This window comes from Amblyomma maculatum, chromosome 3 (genome assembly GCF_055883805.1).
Source record: "Amblyomma maculatum isolate TAMU_Amacu chromosome 3, ASM5588380v1, whole genome shotgun sequence".
Taxonomy (NCBI): Eukaryota; Metazoa; Arthropoda; class Arachnida; order Ixodida; family Ixodidae; genus Amblyomma; species Amblyomma maculatum.
In genome coordinates, this window is record NC_139346.1 from 21437733 (window position 1) to 21452695 (window position 14963).

Here is a 14963-nt window from a genome sequence, read left to right on the forward strand (position 1 = left end):
GAGTAAGAAAGCCCGTCTGTGTAAAGAGGTGTTGACCAAGTGAAATATGTTTTTGTGTTCTTTGTGCCTCACAATAAATGCGCTTACACCACTCAGAGAAGCAGTTTCCTTCGCTTATTGCTTGTTTTCAGCAATTACTGCACGCAAAGAGCGGCAGTCAAAGTTTGTTCCAGGCAGCTTCGCCGCTCATGCTTTCTCGAGTTCATTCCGCTCAGAGCTAGCCAACAATGCAAACACGAGGGCCAGTCGGTTGATCATACTTGGGAATACTGCGCTACTTGATAGACAGAGACAAGCGTCATTCGTGTGTCGTCTTTCACTTGTCTCTGTCTATCAAGTAGCGCAGTATTCCTCAGTTATAGCCTCTCCCCAATGTCTGAATAGGGCCCTAATGAGTAGCAAAAATATGCGCAACGCAATGCATGTCACAATGTTAAGGCAAACTACGCGATTTGCCAGGCAAGCCGTAAGCGCTTCACGTTGCGCTGCTCGGGGCGTCGGGATAACCGTGGCCGCCGCGCCATCTGGCGAGAGGAAACGCAAAGGGGCCATGCATCGACGGCCGCCGCGGATCTAGTAACGTTGCGCCGAGCATCAGTACTTGTTACTAGTCCTCATTGCTATCATTGTTCTTCCGGAAATGCATGTGTGACGTCACGTATGACGTGAGCTTTCTGTACCCACGCCGCCGGGACGATGACGGATTTTTCGCTGTGCGAAAGCTTTAACGCTCTCGCGTTAAGATCGCGGCAGACAGCGCGTAGAGTCACGCATAATGAAAAAATAGCTTACTCATCTCGTAGTTCACATTACGGGGACAACGTCCACTTTTTCATAAAAATTCCGTACGGCAGTGGTGCATGCAGCGCTGAACACCTAGTTTGACATAGCTAGTGCTTCCACACCGCACGCGATGATCCCGTAGCCAAGAATATTTTCCCATTGACGGCGGGGAGAGCTACAGCTAACGTAATGGCATCTGGATAGACATTGGAAGTGGTCTCTATAGAGCAATGCAAGGTGTTGCTCGACTACTCAACACTACGTAATGGACTCGTACTTGTCCTTTCCTCATCAACGCGACTTTACTGACAAACGGCGCCGGACCGAAATGAACAGTAAACTGTTCATTTCCACATTTTTTACTAAACGCTTCAATCTATGTCATTCGTTCATTTAATTTTAATCATACCTTTAGCGTTCTTCTGAGATAATGACACGAAACAGCAAAACAGCCCAGGTATATGCAAAAACAAGCACAGGAAGTCAGTGACGACACAAGACAGAGTCAGAGGGTCGGTATGACAATATGTTGCGCGATAGCATATACCGTTTGTTCGCCCGAGCAGCCGTCGCCGTACACTAGTGAGAGAGGAGGAAGGTTTCAGAAAATTACTCGGGAAAAGCTTGTGACACCGGTATGGGGCGGCCAACGGAACTCCACCGAAAGCTGGTGCGTCGTTGCCGAGAAAGATGGCGTCTGCACGTTCTAAGTTTCAAAGCGTCTTAAGTAATGCAAACTGCTCACGCACGTCAAGTTGTTAATGCGAAAACACTCTGGAGGACCACACGACGCTATTGCGTCATATTCCTAAGGCGGAGTTCGTGTCCCCTTAGTTTATGACTGATTTCTGTATAAAAAGGAAAATGTGTAATTTCACAGTTGCACTAAGCAAATATCCAAAAGTAAAGACTCACCACTGAATATTGTACGATAGATATGATGCGAGAAGAATCAGAATGGCTGATCAGTTTAGAGTAGAGATAGGTCGCTCAGAGGTGAGCCGAGTCTTATGAGTGGCTCTTTCAAAAGAGCAGGTGAGCAACGCCTATAAACGTGAGCGGCGGTTCTTCTGGTGAGCCGAGTCTCTCGTTAAGTGACCCGATTCATGCCGAACGGTTCCTTGGAAGTCGCATCTTATTGATGCGGCTTCGACACCTTCTATTAGCGATACGAGGAAGGAACTTCTCCCCTCCATGACCTCCAAGATCACCCCCCTCCTCCCCTTAGCGTGAAAGAAACACGTGGGATAGGGTGATCCGACAGGCCATGCCTCCCGCCCTTCCTCACAAGAATTGTAAACATCTCCTCGCCTTCGGCTGTCTTTTGAGCCGCTCTTTCAAATAAGCGAGAATGAGCGATGGCTTTTGGAGAGCTGGCGGCTCATTGAGCGGCGGTTCCTTTGGAGAGCCGGCGGCTTACTGAGCAGCGGCTCTTTTGGAGAGCCGTCGTTCAGTTAGCCGTCAGGAACCGTTCCGCCAGAGTCGGGTCTTCTGATTTCTGCCATTGCAGTGCAATCTATTAGCAATGCGAGAAAGTGAGCAGGCAGTGGTGGATCGAGCCGGCATACAAAGCAAAAGAAAAAAGTTTGCCGCTGCACAATCCTCCGCACGCCGTCGATTGCCGTCAGTAGAGTGCGGTCGGCGGATTCGTCGCCGTGTCGACGCACCGCGCCGGCGACTTGGCAGCCACAAAACTGGCCACCCTATATACGCAGTGCCTGGTGTCATCGACGGTATCGGAACCATGGAGGAATGCAAACATTATCCTCATTCGTAAGAAAGGGGACTCTAAGGACCTTAAAAATTACAGACCAATCAGCATACTGTCTGTTACGTATAAGGTTTTTACTAAGGTAATCGCTAACAGAATCATGACAACCTTAGACTGCAATCAAGCAAATAATCAAGCTGATTTTCGAAAACGGTACTCTCTTACCGCTCATATCCATACCATCAACCAGGTGGTAGAAAAATGCTCGGAATATAACCAGCCCTTTTACATAGTATTAATTGATTAGGAAAAAGCATTTGAATAAGTTGAAACCTCGGCGGTGATGCAGGCATTCCAGCACGTGAAAGTGCTGGAAGATATATATAGTGGCTGCACAGCAACCATAGTTCTGCCTAAAGAAAGTAACAAAATTCCCATAAAGAAAAGAGTTAGGCAAGGAGACACAATCTCCCCACTATTATTCACAGCTTGCTTAGACGAAGTATTCAGACTTCGAATGGGAGTAGTTAGGGATAAGGGTAGATGGAGAATACCTCAGTAATCTGTGATTTGATGATTACATAGCATTGCTAAGTAACTCAGGAGATGAACTGCAAGGAATGATTGATGACCTTAGACTGGAAACGTAAAAAGTAAGCTTTAAGATCAATATGCAGAAGACCAAAGTAATGTTCAATAGCCTAGGGAAGGAACAGCAGTTTACGTTAGATAGCGAAGTACTGGATAGGTACTTCGGATAGGTAGTAACCACAGATTCGGACCATAAAAGGGAAATAACAAGGAGCATAAGACTAGGATGGGGCGCATTTGGCAAGCACTCCCAGATTATGACTAGCAGCTTACCGGTATAGCTCAAGAGTAAAGTATACAATAGTTGCACCACACTTGTACTTACCTATGGGGCTGAAATATTGAGGCTAACAAAGAGGGATCTACTTATGTTCTGTAGAAAGAAAAATGGTAGAGATAACGTTAAGAGATAGGAACGTGCAGAGTGGGTCAGAGAAATGACAAGTCACTGACATTCTAGTGGAAATCGAGAAGAAATGGGCATGGGCAGGACATCTAGCACGAAGAAAGGATAACCGAAGGTTGCTTAGGGCAACAAACTGGATTCCAAGGGAAGGCAAGTGTAGGAGGGGTGGCAGAAAGTTAGGTGGGCGGATGAGGATAATAAGTTCGCAGGAGTGAATTGGATGCAGCTAGCACAGGACCGGATTAATTGGAGGAATAAGGGAAAGCCTTTGCCCTGGAGTGGGTATAGTCAGGCTGAGGATTATAGGGGACGAGTAAAGAAACCTCTCGCCCGCTAGGAAAGAAGCAACGGGAGAAGAGCGAGGCGCAGAGAGCCGTGGGTCTTGAAAAAAACTGCCGCAACACTAAACAAAAGGGCTATAAAAATATACGATAAGCGAATCTGAGAAAGCAAGAATAGGGGGGAAGGGGAGCCAAATAACCCCAGTTAAGAAAAGAGAAAATATACTAACTGGGACTCGAGCTACAATGCGGACACAACATTAAAAAGGAACGATGCTTTGCAATATACTTCAGGCTCCTCCTGAATTCATGGTCTCCGGGAGTACAGGAGGGATTTCAAATCTGTTAATAGCTTTCTGTATATTTATAATTCAATATCGATATTTGTCTTGACGGAGCTTCTTTCAGTTGTACATACCATGATCTTCTTTCTTTTGTACAAACAGTCGTCATCGTCCCGCGGCGCCGGCTCCGGCACACACTTGGGTTCTCCATCGGATTAAACGCTGACACGGCATTCCTTGCCTTGCCGTCACGACTTTGCTGTCTCGACCTAGCCTTCTTTCACAAGTGGTGGAGGTGCGGTGCAGTAGCGAAGCCGGGCTGCAAAAGGGAGGACTGCAGCTGGTCGAGGCGTTGGCTGCTTGTAATGATGGAGTCAACACTTTATGGATTCTGGGCAACTAGGGTGTTATAAGTCATATTATTGTTTCCTTTCAAGACATGGTGTGCACGTTCAGGTTTCGGCATGGTGGGACTGATACGCCGACAGAGTGCAAACACGGCCTCTATGTATGATGCATATGAGTCATCGGGATCTTGAAGGCGGGAAGTGAGCTTGTTCCTGGCGATCTCTGTCCGAACAGCCGGGTCGGCAAAGTACTGTCGGAACTGCTGTTTGAAGGTGGGCTTGTTTGTGATATGTGGCTCGCGGTTGATCAACCAATTCCTGGCTACCTCAATAAGGTAGAAACGTTGAGGAATTTCAAAGCATCATCGCACCGGTTGTAGGCACTGCAGCGTTCATAAGTGTCGAGCCAGCCATTAACGGCTTCGTCGCGACGACCAGCAAACAGCGGCGGGTCGCGTTGTCGTCTTGGCACCGTCGGAGGTGGCGGTGTAGCCGAAGTAGAGGGTCTGGTCGGGTCGGGACTGCTTTTGGTTGACATGACGATGGTAGCTGTTGCCAAACGGCTCCTGCGATAGGCAGGGCACAAGGCAGCAACGGGATCGAATTTCACCTCCAGGAAGTGCCACTTTGCAGAGAAGGAAATTAAAATATTGGGACATCTGATTAGCCATGGCGGCACTCGTCCAGACCCTGAAAAAATAATCGCGCTCTTGAACTTTCCTCGTCCGCAACGGACTGCAGATTTACGCAGTTTCCTCGGCCTGGCGCCTTATTTCCGACGATTTATACGGCATTTTGCATCTATTGCTGCCACACTTCATGAACTACTTAAAGCGCGTAGCCCTTTCGTGTGGACTGAACAGTGCAACACTGCTCTTAACGACCTAAAGCACGCCCTCACATCAGATCCCGTCCTTGTCCACTTCAGCGACAGATACCATCCTTCACACTGATGCCAGTGGTCACGGTATTGGCACTGTCCTTCTGCAGCGCGATGTAACTTCTCGTGAGAAAGTGATTGCCTTCGCCAGTCGGACCATGGCTACAGCTGAGCAAAACTACACCATTATCGAGCCATCTTGCCGTCGTCTGGGCTGTTCAAAAGTTTCGCCCTTACCTACATGGTCGGCACTTTACAGTTGTGACCGATCACCATGCTCTTTGCTGGTGGTCTTCACTGAAAAATTTGACAGGTCGACATGGCCGTTGGATTTTACGCCTGCAAGAATACCATTTCGATGTCGTTTATCGGGTTGCCAACACCAAGACGCCAATGCTTTTTCTCACTGCCCATTTTCGGAATCAGCCTGCTGTTTTTCTTCTCAATGCATTCCCATCTCTGACCATAGCCGGCCATCGCTTCTCCCGACGCATATCACAACATTTTCGTTTGACGACTCTGAGAACAAACACGCTCTCCGCACGCAGCAATTAGCTGATGCCTAATGCCAGCCCATCATCGACCGCCTTATCGGCGCTTCGAGCCCGCCCAATGCTTGGCTTCGCTGACAGCTTCGCAATTTCAAGCTTGAAGATTTTCAACAGAAACAGCGCGCTAAAACAGGACAGAGAAAGAATACAACACACAGACACAGTGCTGTGTATGTGTGTTGTATTCTTTCTCTATCCTGTTTCAGCGCGCTGTTTCTGTTGAAAATGATGTACCAACTGGCCCGGCAACTTTCTCTAATGAAGCTGGAAGATGGCATACTACGCCGCTACGTGTATTACCCTGATAGAACTCGCTGGCTCCCAGCCCTACCGCGTGTGTTTCGCCCACGTATACTAGCGGTTTTCCACGATGACGCTACTGCAGATCACCTTGATTTTGACAAAACGTACGACCGCGTGAAAAGACGAACCTTTTTTCCTGGCCTATCTACCACCGTAGCTAAATACGTTGCTTCCTGCCATCTGTGCCAATGTTGCAAGCGGCCGATTTCTACCCCCGCTGACCTCCTACAGCACCTTCCCTGTCCCGCCACGCCATTCAACGTAGTCGGCATCGACTTATATGGTCCCCTACCTCTCTACGATGGGGGTAATCATTGAATTATAACAGATGTGAAGAAAAAGAAGTACACGAGGAACAATCTAGGCAGTGGCATCGTGATTGCTGCGCGTGGTGGACCTGACGGTGTTTGCTGTTGCTGTGCTCGCCGCTGATCTTCCCAGTCCAGCTGATCGAGTCCTGCTGATCGGATCAATAAACCGCCATCTTACATTTGGTGGCGGTGCCGGTCAGGAACTATCCTCTAGCCCTGGAACTCCACAGCCGCATATTACCACCTCCTGCGATACCTGAGGACATTAACACCAGGCCGTACAAGTTGGCTCGGCCATTATCTGCCCCGGCTCCCTCCGCCAGCGAGACCACGCCATCTTCAGCGGCACTGAGGACCATGACGTCGAGGACTGGCTCACATCTTATGAGCGAGTGAGCGCTTTGGTTGATATTCTATCTTCAGTTCAGTTCAGTTCAGTCGTTCAGTCGTGTCCGACTCTTCGTGACCCTATGGGCCATGTCACGTCACGCTTTCCGGTCTCTCACTATCTTCCTAACATCACATAACTTCATCTGCAGTGCCTCGAGGATGCCATCTAACCATCGCGTTCGCTGCCTACCCCTTCTCCGGCGACCCTCAACCTTTCCCAACATCAAATCTTTCTCCAGCGACTCCTCCCTTCTCATCTTACCGGCGTAGCAAATCTATGGTTTCGCAACCATGAAGCGGACATTCCATCATGGTGCGTGTTCAAAGCTAGCTTCGCTGAAGTTTTCGGCCGTCCGGCCGTGAGAAAACTCCGCGCTGAACAGCGCTTGCGTGCGCGGTCTCAGCAGGTTGGTGAGAATTTCACAAGTTATATCGAGGACGTCGTCGACTTGTGCAATCGCGTGAACGCACAGATGTCAGAGGCCTACAAGATTAAGCACATTCTGCAAGGCATTGATGACGATGCCTTCCAGATGCTGAATGCTCGAGATATCCGCACCGTCGCAAAAGTGGTCACACTGTGTCGAAGTTATGATGACCTGCGCAAACAAGGGGCCATAACTCGCGCGAGCACCATGCACTCTGAGTCGCTTGTTGGCCTGACAGATGCAGCTGAGCATTCTGCGCTGCTGCCACAAATCAAGAGCTTCATTCGGGAAGAAGTTGCTCGACAGCTCTCCCTTATGTCCTGCCATGAAGAGCCTTCCTCACACCTAGCTCCCAGTTTGCGCCAGATCATTCAGGAACAAGTAGCTGAATCTCTTCCTCCAGCCCCTCAATCTATGCCTGTCGCAGCCCCGTTGACATATGCGGCTGTTGCTGCCCGACCACCACCTACGTATGCTCTGCCGCAAACTGCCTATGTTCAGCCGCCTCCTGGTCCTGCTCGAGGACCTGCGCAGTTTATTCGACCGGCCCCAAGACCGCGCAATCCCTGGCGCACGACAGATAACCGCCCGATTTGTTATACTTGCGGACTGGCTGGACATATTTTTCGTTATTGTCGAAACCGTCTCCCAGCGTCGGCACCACCTACTCATGGTTCTGGGTACTGGTCTTCGACCACTCAGTATTGCGCGCCTACTGAGCCTCAAGCCAGCCGCCATTTCTCCCCAGACCGCTCAGCCATGACCAACCGCCGTTCACCGTCGCCGCGACGCCGCTCTCTCTCTCCGATGCGACGTCGACAGAACGCTTCATGTGAGGAAAACTAGAGGCCAAAGTTCATCAGTCGAGACCTGCGATCCTTTCGAACTTTCAACGTCCTCATCTGTCGCCGGCCAACCTTATTGAAGTTTTCGTCGATGGCGTTGCTGTCATGGCTCTAATTGACATTGGTGCTGCGATTTCGGTTATGGACGCAAAACTATGTAGCTTTTTAAAGAAAGTGAAGGCGCCAATTGCGGGACTTTCGCTGCGAACGGCCAGCGCTCAGCATATCAAGCCCTTAGCAGTGTGCACCGCTCGAGTAGTTATCCAGAATTGCCTTTATACCATTGAGTTCGTCGTGCTGCCAAGTTGCTCACACGCTGTTATTTTAGGCTGGTATTTCCCGTCGCGTAACGCTGCTATTATCGATTGTGCTCGAGCTGAATTGGGATTCTGGACTTTGCCCGATGCCTTACCAGACGCTGATTCACGAAATTTCTGTGCTAAAGCCCTCGTCGCCGTAGGTATTGACCTTCCTCCCTGCTCTTCTGTGCTTGTTCGTGTCGCTTGTGCCTCTGTTAGCGATGACACCGTTCTCTTCACACCAACCCATACTTTCCTGCGCGGCAAATGTCTTCCATTGCCCTACGCTGTGCTCGCTATTTCCGCTGGCCTTTCCATGTTATGGGTCTCTAACCCATTTAACTCCCCTACTGCTTTGCGCCATGGTGAATGTCCCGGCAGTATCCAGCCAATCGCATCTCTTCTGATCTCTGAGGAACCTGACGACGCATCGCACTCTGCCGTGACTGCGCTCAGCCCCCCTTCATTTGCGCCCGCTCCTCCCTCTACAGACATGTTCCTCCGCTCCATCGACGCCGATCTTCCTGCAGCGCAGCGCACTAAGCTTTTGAACCTACTACATCAATTTCGCTCCTCCTTCGACTCTCATCAAAGTTGTTTGGGTCAAACTGCTAAAGTCACTCATCGCATCAACACCAGCACCCACGCACCACTGCGACAGCGCCCCTATCGTGTGTCTGCAACCGAACGCCAGGCTATCGAAGAGCAAGTCGACCTAATGATTCAGAATGGCGTGATTCAGCCCTCAAGCAGCCCTTGGGCGTCACCTGTTGTCCTCGTAAAAAAGAAAGATGGTTCTATCCGCTTCTGTGTCGATTATCGCCGCCTGAATAAGATTACGCGAACGGACGTCTACCCTCTTCCACGCATCGACGACGCTCTCGATTGTTTGCAAGGCGCGGAGCTTTTTTCTTCCCTAGATTTACGTTCCGGCTACTAGCAAGTTCCCCTGGAAGCGGCTGATCGCCCCAAAACTGCCTTTGTAACTCCCGACGGCTTGTACGAATTTACAGTTATGCCGTTTTGTCTTTGTAATGATCCGGCAACATTTGAGCGGATGATGGACACTATTTTGCGTGGCCTAAAGTGGAAGACGTGCCTCTGCTACCTCGACGACATTGTCGTCTTTTCTCCTGACTTTGACACACACCTCTACCGTCTGAAGCACGTTTTTACCTGCCTATCTGATGCCGGACTGCAGCTGAATTTGAAAAAATGTCGTTTTGCCGCCCGCCAGCTCACCATTCTTGGCCACGTTGTCTCCAAAGAAGGTGTATCTCCAGATTTTGCCAAACGTCGTGCCGTAGCAGCCTTTCCCCCCCTTCAAAGATCTACATAGCTTCCTCGGGGTGTGGTCTTACTTTTCGCCGCTTTATAAGAAATTTTGCTTCAATTGCTGCTCCCTTGACAGACCTTCTGTCCGGCAGTTCCGACCTTTCGTCGTGGTCGCCAACGTGCGACGATGCCTTCAATACTTTACGCCGGATCCTCACGGCACCGCCTGTACGTCACTTCGATCCCACAGCGCCTACTGAGGTACACAGGGACGCCAGTGGTATTGGTCTCGGCGCTGTGCTCGCTCAGTGCAAATCAGGTTATACTGAATACATGGTCGCTTGGGCTAGCTGAACACTCATGAAGGCTGAATCCAATTACTTTGTCACGGAAAAAGAGTGCTTAGCGATTATTTGGGCTCTTACTAAATTGCACCCTTACCTCTATGGCCGCCCTTTTGACGTAGTACGGACCACCACGCGCTTTGCTGGCTTTCCTCACTGAAAGACCCGTCCGGCAGACTGGCAAGATGACCTCTTCGCCTTCAGAAATATGATGCCCGCGTTGTTTACCTCTCCGGCCGCAAGCATCACGATGCCGATGCACTTTCCCGCTGCCCCCTTACAGCTGAGGTCGCGAGCCTTTCCTCTTCCTACGTTTCCCCGCCATCGCTTCCCATCAATGGCATGCCGTCAGCGCAGCGGCAAGATCCTTGGATAAATTCTCTCCTAGATTTTATCTCCAATCCTACAGCTGCTTCTCCAACGCGTGCTCTCCGCCGCCATGCTTCCCACTTCGCCATTCGTGATAACCTCCTTTACCACCGCAACTACTGCGCAGATGGTCGCAAGTGGTTGCTAGTTATTCCCCGGAAGCTACGGTCGCAAATCTGTGACTTTTTCCACGCTGACCCACAATCCGGTCACGCGGGTGTCTTCAAGACATACACTCGTCTCCGGCTGCGTTACTACTGGCGGGGCATGTACACCTTCGTATTTAAGAACGTTCGCTCATGCCTCACCTGTCAACGTCGCAAGCCATCTCCTCAACGTTCCGCTGGAGAGTTGCTACCGTTACCCAACCCACCACGCCGCGGCGGCATTGATTTGTATGGGCCGCTTCCCTACACTGCAGCTGGCAACCGCTGGGCTATTGTAGCCGTTGATCATCTGACGAGGTAGGCAGAAACCGCCGCACTTCCATTTGCCACAGCGTCAGAAGTAGCCTCCTTCATTTTGCAGCGATTTGTTCTTCGCCATGGCGCACCTCGAGAGCTGCTCAGCGACAGAGGACGCGTTTTCTTGAGTGACGTTGTGAAAGCTTTGCTCACCAAGTGCAACATTATTCATAAAACAACCTCCGCCTATCATCCCCAGACTAATGGCCTCACTGAGCGATTCAATCGTACGCTTGGCGACATGCTCGCGGTGTACGTCTCCTCCAACCACTCAAATTGGGACCTCGTTCTTCCCTATGTCACTTACGCTTACAATACTGCAACGCAGTCTACTATTGGCTTCTCTCCTTTTTTTCTACTCTACAGCCGTCACCCCTCTGCTACAATCGGCACCATACTCCCGTATCAGCCAGACATATCAGAGTATACTCCTGCGTTTCAAGCAGCCCAGCATGCGGAAGACTGTCGACAAATTGCCCGCGCAATCACGGCTAACACCCAGTACCGCCATAACTCCAACCATGACAACCAACACTCGACACCGGAATTCTCGTCTGGCGCTCTTGTGTGGCTGTGGATAGCTTCCAATGCTCCTGGACTGTGTTCAAAATTTCTTGCTAAATACCATGGCCCATACCGAGTTCTGGAGCGCACCTCTCCGGTTAATTATGTAGTGGAACCTCTTACGCCGTCTCATGATCTACGCAGGCGCGGACAAGAGATTGTTCACGTCCAGCGCCTTAAACCCTATTACGACCCTGCCGTCTTGCTCACGCCGTAAGTCGCCAGGATGTCTCCTCTTTGTCCAGCGGGTAATTGTGAAGGGGAAGAAGTACACGGGGAACATTCTAGGCAGTGGCATCGTGATCGCTGCGCGTGTTGGACCTGACGGTGTTCGCTGTTGCTGTGCTCGCCGCTGATCTTCCCAGTCCTGCTGATCGAGTCCTGCTGATCTGATCAATAAACCCCCATCTTACACAGCTGTCGACCACCTTACACGCTATGCTGAGACAGCCCCTGTACCGGCTGGTTCTGCTGAAGAGGTAGCTAATTTCTTTTTGCAATTAATTGTATTGCGTTATGGCGCTCCTCGGGTGCTCCCAAGTGATCGCGGGGTGGCCTTATCGGCAGTCGTTGCCAAAGTTCTTCTCATCTCTACCCTTCAAACGACAACTCCAAGCTACCATCACCCGACTAACGGTCCGACTGAGCGATTTCATCGCACCCTATAAGATATGATATCCATGTATGTACATCACATCGGATCATCGAAATTGGGACACTATTCTACCATTCGTCACATTCATCTATAATACTGCGCTACAGCGGACTATACCGGTTACTCTCCATTTTTCCTCGTCTTCGGCCATCCTCCCACTACAATTCTCTACACTTTCTTCTTCTCTACGCCCGACTACACCTCATCAGTTCCAGCCCAGTTCTTATCCCGTGTAGCCAGATGCCGCCATCTTTCCCGCCTCAACACTGGAGCATGCCAGGAAGACCACAAGAGGCTACGATTCGACGCTATGTTCGGTCTCTCTTCGTCCTGATGACAAAGTACTGCTTTATACAGCACTGCGCACCCCTGGCCTTAGTGATAAAGTTCAGCGCCGCTATCTTGGTCGCTACAAGGTCATGAACCAGATTTCCCCAGTGAACTACCAAGTCACACCCATTGATCCGCCAGCCGACCGACGCCATAGTGGAACTGGAATTGTTCATGTATCTCGCTTGAAACCGTTTTTGCACCGCGGCGCATCGGTTGGTTAGGAGCGGCCAGGCCGGCCGCTTTTTCGGCAGATTGTGTGAGCCCTCAACGAAACTTTTTTCATATGTACATATCATGGTCTTCTTTATTGTGTACATGCCATCGTCATCTTCCAGCGGCGCCGGCTCCGGCACGCGCCTGGGTTCTCTATCGGAATAAACGCTGACAGGGCATAGCTTGTCTTGCCCTCACGACTTTGCCATCTCGACCTGGCCTTCTTTTCCAATATTTATATTAGTCAGTCCCCATAACAGGTACCAAAAATAACTCCCATGTAACATTCGGTTGGCGCAACAAAATCTGGCAGTGCACGTCCAAGCCTAATTTAGCAGACAGTGAACAAAATGGATCATGAACGTAACTCAGGAACAGAAATCTGCTGACAATCTGCCGCAAAAAAAGATGCCCTAAGCCCACGCCGCCATCCTTGACACTTCTGAATAAATTCGTGCGGCTGCATCTTTGCCATTCTGAAGCCCACACAAAAACCGCGAATATCCTATACATCACCTGCACACTCAATCTTGCACAGTGTAAAACATGCATCACATACCACAGCCTAGAAATAAGGAAGAGGTTGCACACTGTGGCTCTGGCAACCATTGAAGAACCAGTTCCTTTCCACTTATCTGCCCTTTCCCGCATGTCATCTGTGCATGCTCTCCAATATGTCTCGCTATCACGATAGCATTCTAGTGGCACGCCAAGGTACTTTGGCGGAGTCGTCACCCAGGACACGTTTGCAAAATTATCCGTATCACTTTGCCATCTACCATGCCAGAGTCCCAGAGACTTGGACCAGTTTACCCTACTGCCTGTAACTTTGCTAAAGGTTTTTACAGAATCGACAACTTCGGTTATACCCTCCTGGTTAACCGTAAAAACCGCAACATCATCGGCGTACGCCAGCAGCTTTACTTTCACGGCTTGCAAACGAAAACCAGTAATATTCTCATTGTCCAAGATATTCAAGCAAAGGGTTTCAATGTTAAAGCAGAATAAAAGAGGGCTGAGGGAACAGCCTTGCCGCACAGAACGTTGCACGCTAATGGAGGCCCCCAGATTTTTATTTACGACTAATATCGTAGTGCAATTTCGGTACGCCAGGGCCACGCCCTCAGAAATAACAAAACCAACATTTGTATAATCCATAATACAAAGTAGATCTTCATGGGAAACACAGTCTAACGATTTTTCAAGGTGAAGTTGCAGGATGGCCAGATGGCCACACGACCTTTATGACCCCCCCCCCCATCACAACATTATAATACACTCCTTGCTTTGTGTATATTTGTAGCAATGAACCATCCCTTTATATCACACGTTTGATGTGGCCCAACGATTTCTTGGATTACCGACTGCAGCCTTGGTGCTAACACCTTCATATAAATTTTGTAATCAACGTTCGTGAGCGCAATTGGCCGGTATGATGTTACTTGTAGTAGCCCATCTGCTTCATCAGGTTTGGGTATGAGGACTGTGTCAGATTTGCCATAAGAAGGGGGCAGTTCGTTTACGTCATAAGCTTATCGTTAAACACTACAGTCAGTACTGGCGCTATTTCGAGTTTAAATTCTTTGTAAAATGCCGCACTTGAGCCGTCTGGACCGGTTGATTTTCCCGGGTTTAAATTGTTTATCGCCAGCTCGACCTCTGATTAAGTTATTGGCAGCTCTAATGTTTGTTTGTTTTCTTCATTTAGTCTTGGTAATGCCCCGAGATACCTGTCCTTAAACGCTCTCATATCAAGGTTGTGCAATGCAAACATTGTCTGGTAGTATTGGAAGAATGCTCGCTGAATATGCCGATTGTCATCCAATAAGACGCCGCCCCATTCTATACTTCCGATGTGATTTCCCTGTGCGTGCGCCTTTTCAATTCCTAGCGCTAGTCTCGACGGTGCCTCCCCTGCAGATGTCTCTTCCGCTCTCGCACGTACAAGCGCACCGCGATAACACTCTTGCTCTATCAGTTCGATTTGTTGTTTAATCTTCCTTGTATCTTCTGTCCATTTGCCAGGCGCTGCACATTCATTTTCAAGCATTTTTTCAAGCAGGGACCTTAAGTTGCGTTCAATATGTTTCTGTTCGTGGGCAAGGAGACTAAATCTACTAATCGCTAATATTTTAAGCTGTTCCTAACAAAGCTCCCATTGCTGCCAAGTTCTCAGTGTACTATTAGGGTCTATCTTGCCTATTTCTTCCGTTACGGCAGCTCTGAAAATTTCGTCTTTAATCAACTCGTCATTTAATTTACACTGGTCCCAATTAAAAGCACTGCCCGGTCCTTGTGGTCCTATCACACATATTACTAAATTGTGGTCAGAAAAA